At 45.7% G+C, this 17,968-nt stretch overlaps 1 protein-coding gene across 1 annotated transcript in view; it reads right to left on the reverse strand.

The window, feature by feature from the left end:
• The window catches only part of Ms (neuropeptide receptor myosuppressin), a 93,607-nt gene extending 79,044 nt beyond the window's left edge, over positions 1-14,563 (reverse strand). Inside the window, exon 1 of the mRNA XM_071690996.1 lies at positions 14,395-14,563. The gene's annotated coding sequence lies outside the window, so the exon portion shown is untranslated. The remainder of the gene's footprint in view (positions 1-14,394) is intronic.
• Between the last annotated feature and the right edge of the window lie 3,405 nt (positions 14,564-17,968).

A 17,968-nucleotide genomic window follows, 5' to 3' on the forward strand; every position in this document is an offset into this window, starting at 1 on the left:
ATATATATATATATATGTACGCATACATACGTGTATTCTAAGCACGGCAGATACAAGAGTCCCGTGAAAAGAGATGGGAGCTGGAGGTCAAGTGTGAGACACAAGCAGCCAGACTCGAGAGATGTGGTCAGAGCATAATTGCAGGTCGGCCATATACACTTGGAATTCCTCGTTAGTTCGGGGTAGCCAACCGGGTTAACTTGCCCACTGCTGGAGTGGCCCCTTCTCTTAAGCTGGGAGAGGACATGTCACGCTCCCCACCCACACACACCCACACACCATCCTACCACACCCCCAGCAGCTATACTACAGCTAAGTGTAGTTATAGCTCTGTTTTCAAACTAGCGGCGATCTTCTGGTTAACTGTGTTGGATGTGTTGAGCTTCCGGGCGCGATGGCTGATGAGTGTTGTTCATAGATCTACAACATTTCCAGAGTTTACACGCGTAGTTTCAGAGAGATCATGGGTGTATAGTATTCATTGGCGTCATTTACATAATGCCGCTTATGAGGCATTATGTGTATGATGTGTTTATGTTGGAAAAATGTTAGTAGATGTTGGGTAAATTTAAGCCTCACAGGTTCCAGTAATAGATGATTTGGAGTTTCAGGTCAACAATTTATATAAATATATATATATACATATATATATATATATATATATATATATATATATATATATATATATATATATATATATATATATATAATTTTCGTATAGCAGCCGACGTGATATAAGTCAAAACATACCCCACTTCATGGCCCTTTCTCGAATGAGAAGGAAAAATGATAAAACACGAGGAAGAAATTAAGAAAACACTTAAATATGAGCTACCCCAGTGTTTCTGGGGCGTGACTCCTCATTGTTGGAGAGGTCTCTTAAAACAGGAAGCGAGGAGAACAAGCGAAGGGAAGAGCATTCCACAGTCTGGCGCCGCTCGAAGGGGAAAGAAGAGATGTTTCCACAACGGTCAATCCTCGTAGGACTTGGTCTCCACACATCGAAAACTAAGGGAAGCGTAATGGTGAGGAACACCGCTGCTTTTGGGGAGGGTTTGAGGGACGCATGGCACCATCATCTGAGACCGCGGAGACCTAAGATGCGTGTGTAGGTGTGGTAACCTATCTATAATTTCTTCCTTTTTTCTTTTTACCCATTTGTATAGTACACTAAATTGGGGGCCCCGTATCCTCGGTGTATGTGTATGTGTATGTGTGTGTGTGTGTGTCTTACGTCTCCCTAGCCTAGGTTCGGTGCCGTGTAAGGTTATCAGAAACCATCTCGCAATTTCACATGCGGGTAGACAGACCCTTCTGGCGGTAAATCATCCGCAGTTCACACTGTCAGGGGGAACTGTGGTGGCGGTGGCGGTGGCAGAAGTGGAAAAAGTTGTGTTCTTCAGTGATGGGATTCTTATCTCTGGGTATTTGAGTGTCTGTCTTAAGCGAAGTGCAGCATCATATATATATATATATATATATATATATATATATATATATATATATATATATATATATTCGGGTAGTCACTTGTTTACCAAATGGCGTCTTAGCTACGTCTCTTCGTTGTATATCAACTGACTGTTATATTTCTTTCTTGTGTCTCCCCTGATGATGTGATCATTACACGAAAGTGCACTTGGGAACTTATCGTGTTTCATTTCCCCTTAGATTCACGGGAATATTTATGTATATATTCTTTATCAATTTCCACTATATGAGAGAATGAGTTCTACAGTCATGATCGGCCCCGTCCCTCAAAAATTTCACCATCATTCAACATTTCTTTGCTCTCCAACATCACACGTTCATCACTCAGTGTATTCCATTCGTCCACCATCCTCATACGATAAAACGTCTTCTCTCCGTCTCTTCTAACAAGTCTTATTGCTTAATTCCACGTGAGTGTCTGCGGTTGTTCAGCTCCCTCCGTCTATTGAAGTGTTCCCTGTTGACATCATCACAATGGTTAAAGAAAAAATCTTAAAGGTTATGATAAGATCACAAAGGTGAAGTCTTTTAAGCCTTACCTTCAGATCTCTCAACTTTGCTACCATCTTCGTTGCGTTCCTCTCGACCTTCTCTGCGGGTTTTGTCTGCTTCTTTCGATGTGGGGACGAGACTTGAGCGGCATATTATACCCTTGGCCTAAAGTAGGATGGACATATTTCCCTATCCACGAACTTGAATGGTATTCTGATACTTGCTACCTTATGGTCTGTTCCCCTCGAGTAATGTCTGACTTAGCTGAAGTGGGACTCTGGCGACAGGTTAGGGACGATGTCTACTCCCACGTCTGTCTAACAAAGCGATTCCTGAAGCTTCTATCCTGCTACGTCGTATTCATAATCAAAGTCCTTTCTCAACGCTGTGTTCCCAAGTGCGTCTCAGACCAACTTTGGACTCTGTCTGGGTCCCCTTGTAGGCTGATGCAGTCCCCTTCGTTTTTCAGTTCTCTCGTGATCTTAGCATCATCCGCAAACATATTCAGGTACGAGTTCAGATTTTTCAATTCAGTCATTTAAGTGGACCTTAGGTTTTACAATAGACCCCTTGCGGCACGCCAGTGATAACTTTAACCCAATTTGAAAAGCCTTTTTTGACATGGATCCTTTGTTCCCTCTCTGTACGATCATCTCTCATCCACCGAAGGATTCACACTCCTCATTCCTCCCTGAAGAGATTCACCCTTCCGTGTGGTGCCGTGGCAAATACTCCATGGCAACTCGGGTACAGATGATCCACCCAGCGTTCTCTTTCGTCCAAGACAGAGCTCACTCTCTCGTAGAAATCTAAAGAGCTTCGTTGCCCATGATTCCGTTTACCTGAAACCTCTTGTCTCTCATTTGCTTTGCGATAAGTCCTCCATTCGCTTTCTGATTATCCTTTCCAGTAGTTTACAGACCGTACGCTGGTCAGGAAGATCTGTCTGTGGTCCAGCACCGCTTCTCGGCCTCTCTTAGGACCTCGTCTCCTTCCAGCGACATCTTGAACAACATTTCAAGCGGTGGGTCGAGTCTGTCTCACATATCTTCATCACGTATGGAGAAAATTCATCAGGAACGTGGGCTTTGTGGGTCACTTCCCTGTTACGTTTGTGATCTCTCGTTTCCAAGATTCGTTCCTTGTTCCATCCCTGAAGTGGCGGAGCTTTTGAACTTGTCATTCCGTTCCTCGCGTATGTCTAGACATCCTCCTCGCCAGTTCGTAGAAGTGGTAGTAATTAAGTAGTAGTAGTAGCAGTAGTAGTAGAAGTAGTAGTGGTAATAGTAGTAGTAGTAGTAGTAGTAGTAGTAGTAGTAGTAGTAGTTGTAGTAGTAGTATTAGAAGTGGTAGTTGTAGTAGTAGTAGTAGTCGTAGTATTAGTATTAGTAGTGGTAGTAGTAGTAGTAGTAGTAGTAGTAGTAGTCGTAGTAGTAGTAGAAGCAGCAGTAGTAGTAGTAGTAGTAGTAGTAGTAGTAGTAGTAGTAGTAGTAGTAGTAGTAGTAGTAGTAGTAGTAGTAGTAGTAGTAGTAACAGCACATACTTAAACACGCTTAGAAAAGCTGATATATTGTGAGCACGTCAGTAACACATCATAGTACCACTCCACATTTCCACCCCAGCCCCCCCGCCTAAAACACACACACACACACCACACACACACCTCACCTGGGAAGGGAACACACTCCTGAGACACCACTTTGTGAGCGGCTTCACTAAGCGGCTTTACATGGCTTTAATTTGTACGTTGTGGGTCGGGGAGGGAGAAGGTGGCAAGAAGCGACGGTTGAAAGAATGGAACTGAGGTTTGGTATTAGAGAGAGAGAGAGAGAGAGAGAGAGAGAGAGAGAGAGAGAGAGAGAGAGAGAGAGAGAGAGAGAGAGAGAGAAGGCAGGAAGGAACACAAAGGAGACATAGAGAGGCGTAGGATACAGACACAGAGGAAGGAAGGAACAGAAAAGCTTTTTGACGAAACGGATTAGTTGGGAGACTCTTAACTCTGTGGTGAGGAAGAGGTGAAGAAGAAGAAGGAGAGGATGGAGGAGGAGGAGCAGGAGCAGGAGAGGAAGAGGAGTAGGAGGAGGAGGAGGGGAAGAGGAGCAGGAGGAGGAGGAGGAGGAGGTGGAGAAGGAGGAGAAGATGATGATGAACAAGATGTGGAATGTGGTAAAGAAAATGGGCTTGGGACCATAACACAAAGGAGTAAGACATTCAGTGTTGGGGAGGGAGACGTGTGTGTGTGTGTGTGTGTGTGTGTGTGTGTGTGTGTGAGGTGCGTCTTAAGGAGATGGTGACGCTTCGAGGTAAACACCTTCAGGAAAAGAGTCACCAGGAATTGTTCATAGAGAGAGAGAGAGAGAGAGAGAGAGAGAGAGAGAGAGAGAGAGAGAGAGAGAGAGAGAGAGAGAGTGTTAGGCTGGCAGTATCGCCCTCAGGCACATCGTTAAACCATACAGTTCAACTTTATCTTCGAATCATCAGTGGACGAACGAGTCCTGGTTCGAGATAAAAGATAAACCCGAGTGAGACTTCTTCAGGAATAGATTCTATCTGATTCGTCTTATATGGTTTGTTTTTTTGGTTCTGCTGCTTCGAACTGCTTCAGAAGAGATCGTCGTTCATCGAAGACGTTCTTGCCTTCTTCAGGAGAGATTTTGAGTCGCCTGTCACTCTCTTGCCCCAGGCTTGGACTATGGATGACTGTACACCAGTCGAAGAAGGAGGAGGGGGTGACCTTGATATGGTCCCACCTACAGTGAGTGACACAGAGGTGACCCTCTCACTCCTCCCTTGAGAGGCCCCCCCATCTGACCTTACCACTCCAGTGACACACCTCGACCTGACCATGACCCTCCCTCAGGCTCTTCAACTCTCAACACTGTCTCCATCATGGTCTCAGACGCTGCGACTCACGCATCGACGGCAAATATTCCCTCTTATCATTCCCTTCCTCCTCCTCCCTCCTCCCTACACACACACACACACACACACACACACACTCACTGTTCACCTGGACCTCTTATCACACTCTTATCTTAGCCATTGACTTCAAATGTTCCCGTATGAGGTGAGCCTTGGTTGGAGGGTGGGGGGGGATATCTTTCATCCCGTCTCGTGACTTCAACCTAGCCTACAGCACGACAGAATCTTCTCAAGCAGGACTTGAACAGAAGGAACATCTCGCTACAATATACCCCCCTCTCCTGAGAAACCCGTTTTCTATGATGGAAGGGATGATGTAGTTATGTTCGTCATTGTTCATGTTATTACAGGGTTCCGCTGTGGTGGTGTCTGGGAAGTCAACAGAGGGAAACGAGAGAGAGATATGTGGTCATAGAAATCGAGAGAAACGTCGAGCTTAAGGGTCATACCGTCTTGCTCAGGGGTCGTATCGTCGTGTTCATGGGTCGTATCGTACCGTCGTGCTTAAGAGTCGTATCGTACCGTCGTGCTCAAGAGTCTTATCGTACCGTCGAGCTTAAGGAACATACCGTCGTGCTCAAGGGGCGTGTCGTACCGTCGTGCTCTCGGGTCGTATCGTACCGTCGTGTTCAAGGCTCGTATCGTACCGTCGTGGTCAAGTGTCGTGCCATACCGTCGTGCTCAAGGCTCGTGTCGTGCTGTCGTGCTCAAGGCTCGTATCGTACCGTCGTGCTCAAGAGTCGCATCGTACCGTCGTGCTCAAGGGTCGTATCGTCCCGTCATGCTCAAGGCTCGTATCGTACCGTCATGCTCAAGGGTCGTATCGTATCGCCGTGCTCAAGTGTCGTATCGTATCGCCGTGCTCAAGTGTCGTATCGTACCGTTGTGCTCAATAGTCGTATCGTACCGTCGTGTTCAAGGGTCGTATCGTACCGTCGTGTTCAGGGTATGGAAGGAGGAGGTCTCTGGGGATCTCTGGAGTGCCTGCCACTCAAGTCACCTCACGGATAACTTGGGTCAGGCAAGACCCCCCCCCCCCTCACGTAGCATATGGCCACCCGAGGTTAAGCTGGCCTAAGACGGAGTAAGCTGTCGTTAAGTTAGCACCAAAGCTGAAGCCTTCAGCTGGGTCTCTCCTCCACTGAAGCCCACAGTAAGGCGACATCTGTTCCTTCATCTCTGCTTCAGATTGTGTGTAGATGTTCCTTCATCTCTGCTTCAGTGTTCCTTCAACTCTGCTTCAGATTGTGTGTAGATAAAGCTTTACCCATTGACCCGACCATGTCTCCCGCCATACTTAAGGGGAGTGGGGGGGCGGGGGGGCCATACTGCACTTGCTCCCGTGTACTAATTGTACAATTGTACCCAGTGTTCCACAGAGATACTCCTTGTTTAGGTATATGGGTATGTGCTACACACGTACATATGAGGATATGAGACAGTATATCGCCTTTATGTACGTCACTTGAGTGACCTTGATATTCTGACGTGTCTGTGGTCGAGTATCACTTGAGAATATATGCTCACGAGGAGGACCTTGAGCTCACGGACCGGATCATTGTAGTAGTCACCTGGGGCCGTATGCAGAAAACTTCTTAGAATGCTTAAGTATGCTTAACCCCAAAGAATTTTACTTAACTCTAAGAATTTTGCTAGGCAAATTTCCGAAAGCTGCCATACGCTTAAGTATTTGCTTAGCAGACGACAAATATTTTGACCCAAACTGCATTTCATACTTCTTAAATCTTAAGCTTAAGTTTTGTTAAGCATCGTGCTTAGTCCTTTTCTGTATGGCACTTAAGTCACTTGCTCAGCTAAGCATAAAAATAAGCAGAAATCTAAGAATTTTTTCTGCATACGGCCCCTGGGCCTCACCTCGCCAGGCCTCTGAAGAGCTAACAGACGAAGGCAATCGAGGATGCAGTAGGGTATTGTACCACATTTTTTTTCTCTCTCTCTCTCAGTTACGTCCATATCTTGGCCTTAGACATGACTCCATATACGACCCTCAGATATGTTGCTCGTGATGGCGTGACATGTCGTTTGAACACAGTGGTACGACCCTTGGGTATGATAGGGTGAATTGTTGACCTCTTTTGTTGTAAGGGTCAGGTCAAAGGTCACGATGTTTACACAAGTAATTCTTTTTTTTTAGGAATGAGGTAAAAGTTGATATATATATATATATATATATATATATATATATATATATATATATATATATATATTATATATATATATATATATATATATATATATATATATATTTTTTTTTTTTTTTTTTTTTCTACTTTGGGTGTATGGGATTTCGGTACACGGCTTGAAAAAGTGTCTATACTTTTATCTCGCTGATGAAAGTTTTTGTCATTGTTATTTGGTAAAGAAACTTTCAATTATTTGACTAGGAAGTTGCGATTTGTCACTCAAAAAGGTACTGGCATTCTTTGCTCACAAGAGGCTTTAACTAGTGGCTCAAAAATGTCAGTAAGAGCTCACATGAGTCTGTCATTGAATAGCTCAAAAAAAAAAGTCATTCTTAGCTCACAAGAGCTTGTCTTTACCAGCTCAAAACACCCATCATTACTAACTCACACGCGGCTGTCACCCATAGCTCACAAGACGCGTCACTGATAGCTCACAAGAGCCCGTCCTCAGTCGCTCCAAAGACCCGTCAGTACTCAGCTCACAAGAGACTCCCACAGCTCACGCTCGGCCGTCAGTTCGCACCAGCCTCCTCCTCCTGGGCCGAGGAGGAGGAGGAGGAGGAGAGCGGCGGCCCCCGAGCCCCTACTGTCTCTCCCAGTACACACGGGTAGAACGGCTCACCTGAGACGCTGTTCCTCCTGGGCACCGGAGATGGGGGTTTGTGTGGCAGGTGTGTCTTGCGTCGCTGGTTTCCTCCCCCACATCAACCCTAACCACCATTCCCCCATCAGCCCCTCCTCCCTTCCTTCCCCCCTCTGCAATAACCCCTCTACCCTTTCTCCATCAATCTCTCCTCCCCCATTGCAATACCCCCCCTCCCCCAATATTTCCCCCCCCCCTCTCCGCATGCTTGTGTGTTACCTTTCCTTATTGATCGTGGGCGTAACCCCCCATCAAATATGCCTACCTTCCCCCTCTTCAATCCTTTACCACCCCCCACCCGACCCCATCCATTCCCCCACCACACATTGTAACACACAGGTGTTTATACCACAAGCCGTAGACTTGCCTACTAATTCATAGACCAGACCCTGAGGGAAGGGATGGGATAAGCCCGACAGCCCCATTCGGGATTCGAAGTCTGGGTACGCCTGATCCTGACTTAATAGTGAAGGACGCTAACCACTGCGTCACGGAGGAAAACGGTGGAGGAGGCTGTGGGGGGAACTGGTCGTGGGTGATGGGCTATTGTGCCCGTGCATTATATACGTCATAGCTAGTGAATGAGTGTATGCAAATGAGACCATTGTTCGTCTTGTTACTAACAATACCTCGCTAAGATTTATCTATGAATATCTATCTATCTATCTATCTATCTATCTATATCTATATATATATATATATATATATATATATATATATGAATATGTATATGTGTGTGTGTGTGTGTGTGTGTGTGTGTGTGTGTGTGTGTGTGTGTGTGTGTGTGTGTGTATGTTTGTGTCAGCAATGGACTTTTCCGGAAACCATGAAGGCTTCAATAAACATTTTCAGTTATTACCATTTTCATAAGAACTCTACATTTACAGATCCTCTGCGCAAACCCTGTATCATTTGTTCCAGTCAAGTATTATTATTATTATTATTATTATTATTATTATTATTATTATTATCATTATTATTATTATTATTATAATTATTATTATCATTATCATTATCATTATTATCATTATTATTATTATTATTATTATAATTATTACAATTATTATTATTATCATTATTATTATCATTATCATTATCATTATCATTATTATTAATGGCCAGTGACATTAGCCACATGAGCGTTTCAAGTGATCCCTGGTTGTCGTCTGTTCCAATCGAAAATGGAAATATGGAAGAAAAAAAATTATACATGAAAGGGTTCCTTTTGATTTTCTTACTGTTTTTACTGGTAAGTCAGTAAAGAAATTATATCCATTAATGAATTCACCAACTGTGTCAAGAGATGTCAACTAATTCGTATTATTTTCACTGCGAAAGGCAACTACCCAAATTCACAGACTAACTGTCTGTTTACCTTGTTACATGCGTATTATCTTCAGATAACTTGTTAAGGCGGTTTTCATAGGAATAATAAGACACGACCTGAACTATCTCTTAAGTCCAAGTGCATTAATTAGAGAGAAATACAGTCATTTAGCTTCGACCAATGTAGGTACAACAGCTGTAAATGGTTTGTGTATTGGCGAGACGAGACGACATTACAGGACGCGGATCATCCACGAAGACCTCGGCCGATCAACAAGGACCGACCTGACCCAAAAGTCGTCGTCAGACCACCTTGTCAACGATACGTAGTCGCGTTCACTTGACTGTGAGGGAGTGACAGCCTAGTGTCGGCAGCAAAGGCTCTCCTGACGTGCTGATAATGTCTTGGGAGGTTCCTCCTCTCCTACAGGTATATATATGCCTAGCGTGGACAACAGTGAGGGTTAGTCGAGCCGAGACGCTTATGTTTTTAGAGAGATTTTAAGTTTGAAAAAGGTACAGATTAGGATCCTTCTAGATACAGATTAGGATCCTTCTGTTGTTTGAGATGCATGTTTTAGTGTGGCTTTAGACCTATGACACCGTTAGGATTTTGATTTTGTCTGAGAAATTTAGTGTGTGTTCATTTGTCTATGTATTTATCGCCTGTTTGAATGAGTTTTGGTACACGCTAGGTTTCTCAGTGGAACACATCATACAAACTTTGTCCTGTTATTTCCCCTATTGTTAATTTCACGTCAGGCGTCTGTGGTATTTTATATTTAAGTAGATTTTCTAGATTTAACTGACTTTATGTTTCGTGTAGACGCTTAATGGATGTTTTACATGCATATTATCCGTTAGTGTTTTTTTGGGCTCTGGTGATGTAATACCGAAACGTTTGCTAATCGAAATAGATATCAATTCTAGCCATGATGATTCTGTATATATATATATATATATATATATATATATATATATATATATATATATATATATATATATATATATATATATATATATCTTTCTTTTCTTTCATACTATTCGCCATTTCCCGCATTAGCGAGGTAGCGTTAAGAACAGAGGACTGGGCCTTTGAGGGAATATCCTCATCTGGCTCCCTTCTCTGTTCCTTCATTTGGAAAATTGAAAAAAACGAGAGGGGAGGATTTCCAGCCACCCGCTCCCTCCCCTTTTAGTCGCCTTCTACGACACGCAGGGAATACGTGGGAAGTATTCTTTCTCCCCTATCCCCAGGGATAATATATATATATATATATATATATATATATATATATATATATATATATATATATATATATATATATATATATATATATATATATCGATTATAATGAATAACGAAGCAATCAAGTTGTGTTTGTTTACACTGTGGTGAGTATAATGGCTCGCTTACCGGCTCAGGAGTCGTAAGTTGTTTCGGTGAAGTTGTGTCTGTATCTGTAAAGCAAATATGCCGTGAATTTCTCTGATGTTAAAGAAAATTGGCAGTAATTTAAGATTTGTGTGTGTGAGCGCGCTATACGCATATCTATGCTGATCTCATGCGGTGTTGTATGGTAACGTATTTGTGAAGTTGTGTGCCAGTAGTGGCGTAGATTCGGAGGTACAGAATCGGAGTTCGAGCTACCGATCGAATGGAATCGAATTCTGCATTTGATATGAGATCGAATCTCGAAGCTTCCCAGGGCCCTAATATATATATATATATATATATATATATATATATATATATATATATATATATATATATATATATATATATGTGTGTGTGTGTGTGTGTGTGTTATTATGGACAGTTTTACACTCGTGTTGCCTCGTCTCTTATCGTTTTATATATGCGTCATGGCTTTAGTGGTGTGTATGTACACACATACACACCTACCAGTCAGCAAGGTACCCGTTGATTGACCAGCCCCGAGGTGAGGATTCGAACCCCCACGTCCAACTCACGTTACGTATCATTGGGCTCTGTACCATGGAGGGCCGTGTGTGTGTGTGTGTGTGTGTGTGTGTGGAAATACTTTTTGATGTACATTTTAGTAGAAGTGTATGACTAGAGGATGATAAGATAAGGAACGATGAAATCAGACCTATATATCTAACGTCTTGAATTTCTCAGAAAGAATACTTACTGTAGCTTCAGTCACGCGTTGTACACTATACTAGGAATAGTGAGAATGGGAGTCGGTTTCGCCACTTGTTGAGCAGAGGTGAGGAAAATGCTCTCTCCACGAACTCGACGGTATGGTCTTTGAGGACGACCTTTACACACATGAATTCCATGGCTGTGGATGTTGTGAGAAGCTTAGAATCACGTCTTCATGGAAGACAGGTAATCCTTCTTGAGTCAAAGGCACGTCTCTGTACCAGAAGGTGATGGCATCCCCTTAATCTACACCTTTACATAAGATTTTGAGTCATTTCTCTCTTGTGCTTCCATCTGACGAGGTCTGGAACCTCTTGCTCGGCTGTCGGATCTTCCAGTTTCCTGGAAGGCCCGCCTTTAGGCCTGAAACTCGCCTGGCTGGAGTAGCTTCCAGACCCCAAAGAAGGCTATCCAGAGGGCTGGAACCTACCAGGTTAGTGGGTCTTCCAGGCCCTAGGGAGGTTCATCTAGAGAACTGGAAACTACAAGGCTGATGGGTCTTCCAGGCCCTAGGGAGACCCGTCCAGAGGACTGGAACCTACCAGACTAGTGGGTCCTGCAGGTCCTAGGGAAACCCGTAGAACTGGATCCTACAAGGTTGATGGGTATTCCAGGCCATAGAGGACTGGAACCTACCAAATTAGTGGGTCTTCCAGGCCTTATGGAGACCGGTCTGGAAAACTGGAATCTACCAGGCTGGTAGGTCTTCCAGACCCTGGAAAGTCCCTTGTTGAGGACCGGAACTTCCAACCAAGCTGGCGGGTTTTCCAGGGGAGACCCAGGGAGAGGAACACTCTGTCCTGGAACGAACTAGTGAACACTTCACTTGGTGAGAGCTGATCGGCTCCTCTTGTTGCCGTCAAAGCCATCCAAGAATTTTCTTTTTTACAAATTCTGATATAACGAAGTAAATATGTTGAAGGTGTTCATCTTCAAAGATATGTTACTGGCACAGTTTGGAACACTTCATATATATGTGTATATATAAAGGAATTACGGTTCCAGTACGCAACAGGTGGTCGCATTCAGCATGAAGATAACAACAGTGTTGTGAACTACATAAAGCAATATGTAGTTTAGGGAATTTCTGAAGCCCATAGAACAGAGGAGATGTATTAGAATAAGAACGGTGAATGAAGTTTTTATAATAAGACTTCAAAGTCTCACGATATATAAGTCTCTCTAGGACACTATTGTATATATAAGTCTCTCTGCAACACTAACACATTACCTATTGCAAAAAGGAACTTGAAAGTGCGATCGCTTTTTCCCTCGTAAGGAACTCTGTATATAGAACGTAAGTATATAATTTTACTGAATGAAATGGTAGACTCGACTCGCGTCGTTAATCGCTTTAAAAGAAATTATTTGGAAAAGGTATCTGATAGATCTGATGCTAAAGGAGAATTGGCGAGGTTAGAATAATGATAAGGAAATAACCCCCGCTTTGTAGCCTGGATTAATTAAGACGGTGGGAAGTTACACAATCTACTCAGGACGAGGTAGATGATGGTAACCACACACTCTACTCAGGTCATGGTAGATGATGGTAGCCACACACTCTACCCAGAACAAGGTAGATGGTGGTAGCTACACAATCTACTCAGGTAATGGTAGATGGTGGTAGCCACACACTCTACCCAGGACATGGTAGATGGTGGTAGCTACACACTCTACCCAGAACAAGGTAGATGGTGGTAGCTACACAATCCACTCAGGTAATGGTAGATGGTGGTAGCCACATACTCTACACAGGACATGGTAGATGGTGGTAGCCACACACTCTACCCAGGACAAGATAGATAGTGGTAGCTACACACTCTATCCAGGACAAAATAGATAGTGATGGCTACACACTGCCCAGAACAAGGTGGTAGCCACACACTTTACTCAGGCTAAGGTAGACTGTAGTATCAACACACTCGACAAAGGATAAGGTAGACTGTAGCATGAACACTCTACCCTGGAGAAGGTAGACAGTAGTATGAACACATTCTACCCTGGACGAGGCAGACAGTTGTAACAACACACTTGACGAACAGTTTACTGGGAATAATGTGTGTTGGCGCAGAGGACAACTCCTGTGATGTGCTCCACGTAAGGATGGCGGGGGCCGGGAACACGGACCAGGAGCAGGACAAGGACCAGGAACAGAACTAGGACCAGGAACAATACAAGGACCAGGAACAATACACGGACTAGGAACAATACAAGGACTAGGAACAGGACAAGGACCGGGAAAAAGACCAGGAACTGGACAGGGACTAGGAACAGGACAAGGACTTGGAACAGAACGAAGGCCAGGAGCAGAGCAAGGACCAGGAACAGAGGAACTAACAGGTACGAGATCATGGATAGGATATGGAAAAGGAACCAGAAACGGTACACAAGACTAGAAAGTCGAGAGACAGATGGAGAAAGAAAATTGGCTGAAACAATGGAAGAAGAAGAAGAAGAAGAAGAAGAAAAAGAAGAAGAAGAAGAAGAAGAAACAAGTATCAAGGATAAGGTAAGAGGAACGAGGTGAAGAATAATGGGGGGAAAGAAGAGCCGTAAGGGAGTGGAAGAGGAGAAGATCAAGAAGAAGAGGAAGAGCCGGGTTGACGATAGGAACAGAAGCACTCAGAGGGAGAGGAAGAAGGAGAGGAACGGAATGGACTGACTGACAGCCACTGTAACAGACGGAACAGGAGGAGCAGGTACGTGGAACAGGAGTAGGTATGTGTAGGTACGTGGAACAGGAGTAGGTATGTGTAGGTACGTGGAACAGGAGTAGGTTTGTGTAGGTACGTGGAACGGGAGTAAGTATGTGTAGGTACGTGGAACAGAACAGGAGTAAGTATGTGTAGGTACGTGGAACAGGAGTAAGTACGTGTACGTACGTGGAACAGGAGTAGGTATGTGTAGGTACGTGGAACAGGAGTAGGTATGTGTAGGCACGTGGAACAGGAGTAGGTACGTGGAACAGGAGTAGGTACGTGTAGGTACGTGGAACAGAACAGGAGTAGGTTTGTGTAGGTACGTGGAACAGAACAGGAGTAGGTATGTGTAGGTACGTGGAACCGTATCATCAGGAGGTGAGGTGTATGTATGTATGTATGTCGGGCGATCCCGGCAGGAGGCGTGGTGTGGGTCGTCGTACTCACGCGGGGAGGTAGAGTCTGTGAGCCTGTTGCGTCTCTGAGGGGGGTGTGTTGGGCTGAGAGCGGGCGGGGTGTCGCGCCTGTTGCTTCCAACTGAGGCAGGGTAGTAGGCAAGGTGGAGCGGAGTGTGTCGTCCCTCACGCGCGCCTCGACAAGAGATGGAGGTAACCAAGTCACATCTGGCCACGCGCAGCCCGCTTTATATACCAGATCCGACGCCCACGGCCATTGGTCGCTGGGGCCTGTGACGTAATGACCCCCCCATCTCCAATCACCTCCGCTCCTCTCCCTCGCCCCGCGCGATGATGTCACTGCCCGCGCCCGCTGGTTGGCCCGACTTCAACCTCCGCCAAAGCAAAAAAAGAAAAAAGAATTTCCCCCTTCGCGGGCGCGAACGCCAAGCTGTCTAGAATCACTTATTGGGGAACTATCGGGATGGCTTCAAATCCGGCCGGGTAGCTGTGATCTTCGTACCTGATAAATGGAGGTTGTAGGGAGATATTAAGAGCTTATCGCGTGAGTTCTTGCCAGAAGCCATCTGGAGCCAATCCTAGAAAGCCTTCAAAAGCGTCTGGCGATATCGCGCGCGCGCGCGCGCTGCCTCAGTGTTTGAAATGGTCCTTGGACTTGTGTGATGGATAGCTTGTTCTTCAGCGAGACTTGGCGGACGACCTGCAGCTGCCTGTTCGACGCCGCCCACGGCCTCCGCCCATCATGACCTGACACACACACACACCCACACCCGCCCCCACACCCTCCCCGCAGGCGCTCGCGCGCGACGCCGCCCACACTCGTAAAAAAGGGGAGTTAATGCGTCCCTTAATTAATGTCGCGTGAGTTACGTGTCCTGTGTATGTGTTCGGCGGGCGGGAGTGTATTATGTTGACACCACCGCCGGGTTTATCGCTAGGAAGTGGGGATAGGGGGTGGGTCGTCCCCACCACCACCACCACCACCATCGTCGCCGTCAGGAGTCGTCACGACCTCGGGGCCTCCCACTGGTAAGGTCGTCTTCGTCGCCACTACCACCACCCACGTCAGGAGTCGTCACGACCTCGGGGCCTCCCACTGGTGAGGTCGTCCTCGTCTCCACTACCCACACCGCCGTCAGGAGTCGTCACGACCCGGAGCCTCCCACTGGTGAGGTCGTCGTCCTCGTCACGACCACCACACACAGTCGTTACGATTCGGGCCCTTCCCTCCCTCCCTCTCCCTCCCTACTGCTGAAGTCGTCTTTGTCACCACCAGCAAGTCGTCACGACCTTTTGGGGGGCGCCCTCCCACTGGTGAGGTCTCCCTCGTCACCAGCACCAACACGAACAACAACAACAACAACAACGACCACCACGACCCTGGACGACCCCCCAGAGGCCTTGGAAGACCCACCCGGCCTGTCAAGCCACAAGACACCTGTATCTCCCCGAACCCTCGAGTGTACGTATCAGGCGTCGTCGTCGGCGACAACACCCACTGACGAACCCGCTACTTATTTCCAGCGACTGGAACACACACACACACACACACACACACACACACACACACACACACGGTTCCATACGGACTCAGGAAAGCGTGACGTGTCTTGGCCTGGAGGCGGGCGGTCTGGCTTGCGGAAGACAAGAAGAAAAAAAGGAAAAAAGAGAAATATATACGTAAGACCAGAAGCTTCTTCTTCGAAGGGAGGAAGAAACACCTGCCATTGGGAGGAGGGAAAATATGCCAAAGACATTTGCGACGTGGTGGTGCCCACCTGTTCCTGAGGCTGGAGCAACAGGGCTCCTTACGGGTAAAGTAACAGGAACAACAGGAGCACACACACGTCCCCCGACGTCAAAAGTTGCAGTAAACGGCATTTGAAACGCACTGCGGGGGGGGGGGGGGGAGCAAATGACCGGTGATCACGACGGGCCGCCCTCATACTCGTGGATATTGTGAGAGGGAAAGGTTTACGGTCGTAGATTTGCCTATAATTATCATTATCTGGGGCCTGTGTTGGTGCGGGGATGTCACGGCCGGGGATGTGACAACGCCAGTGACACCACGGACGGGGATGTGACAACAGCAGTGTCACGGCCGGGGATGTGACAACAGCAGTGATATGGACGGGGGATGTGACAACAGCAGTGATATGGACGGGGATGTGACAACAGCAGTGATATGGACGGTGGATGTGACAACAGCAGTGATATGGACGGTGGATGTGACAACAGCAGTGATATGGACGGGGATGTGACAACAGCAGTGTCACGGACGGTGGATGTGACAACAGCAGTGTCACGGACGGTGGATGTGACAACAGCTGTGATATGGACGGGGATGTGACAACAGCTGTGATATGGACGGGGGATGTGACAACAGCAGTGATATGGACGGTGGATGTGACAACAGCTGTGATATGGACGGTGGATGTGACAACAGCAGTGTCACAGACGGGGATGTGACAACAGCAGTGATATGGACGTGAATGTGACAACAGCAGTGATATGGACGGAGATGTGACAACAGCAGTGTCACGGACGGGGATGTGACAACAGCAGTGATATGGACGGTGGATGTGACAACAACAGTGACATGGATGGAGCTGTGACAATACCAGTAACATGGATAGGAATGTGACAATAACTGTGATATGGAGAAGACTGTGACAACAGCAGTGACATTGTCGGAGCTGTGACAACAACAGTGACATGGACAGGGCTGTGACAACAGTAGCAGTGATGGTGGCAGTATAAAGTTTACACCCTCCCCATATAGGAAATTACACAGACACACACAACACAGACACACACACACACACACACACACCCTCCCATATCACCATACACACACTCTCTTTCCACACTCACTCATCGTCAGACTCACCTCCACTCATCTCCATCTTACTCACCAAGCTCGTCCTACCCACCTCAGTGCAGTGGCAACACAGGAACTCCGTTTTCTATGGATAAATCTTCCGTTTTCTATTTTTTTTTTATACTTTGTCGCTGTCTCCCGCGTTTTCTATATATAAATATATATATATATATATATATATATATATATATATATATATATATATATATATATATATATATATATATGAAATTTTTAACTGCATTACTTTCCTTGTTATTCCCTGTTTTACGATGTCTCTCTCTCTCTCTCTCTCTCTCTCTCTCTCTCTCTCTCTCTCTCTCTCTCTCTCTCTCTCTATCTGTCCATCTGTCTCACCTCCTTACAAACATGCTCCATCTATCCTGAACCTCCACCTCCCGTGTGTTGAACACCTCATCTCTTCTACATTGCGACCATCGCTGCCAGAGACACCTCTTGCCTGCTCGTTCGTGTGTCACGGGTCGTCGCAAACAGCCTCGTTCCATACCCTAGGGTCGTTCGCCTTCATCCTTCACACATGCCGACCATCAACAGACAACGTGTCTTTATGATTTTTCAGTCGAGTTTCTTATAAATGATTACATGTTTAAAGGATTTTTGTGATTACATGTTTAAAGGATTTTGTGATTACATGTTTAAAGGATTTTGTGATTACATGTTTAAAGGATTTTGTGATTACATGTTTAAAGGATTTTGTGATGAC

Source organism: Panulirus ornatus, chromosome 4 (assembly GCF_036320965.1).
Source record: "Panulirus ornatus isolate Po-2019 chromosome 4, ASM3632096v1, whole genome shotgun sequence".
Lineage (NCBI taxonomy): Eukaryota > Metazoa > Arthropoda > Malacostraca > Decapoda > Palinuridae > Panulirus > Panulirus ornatus.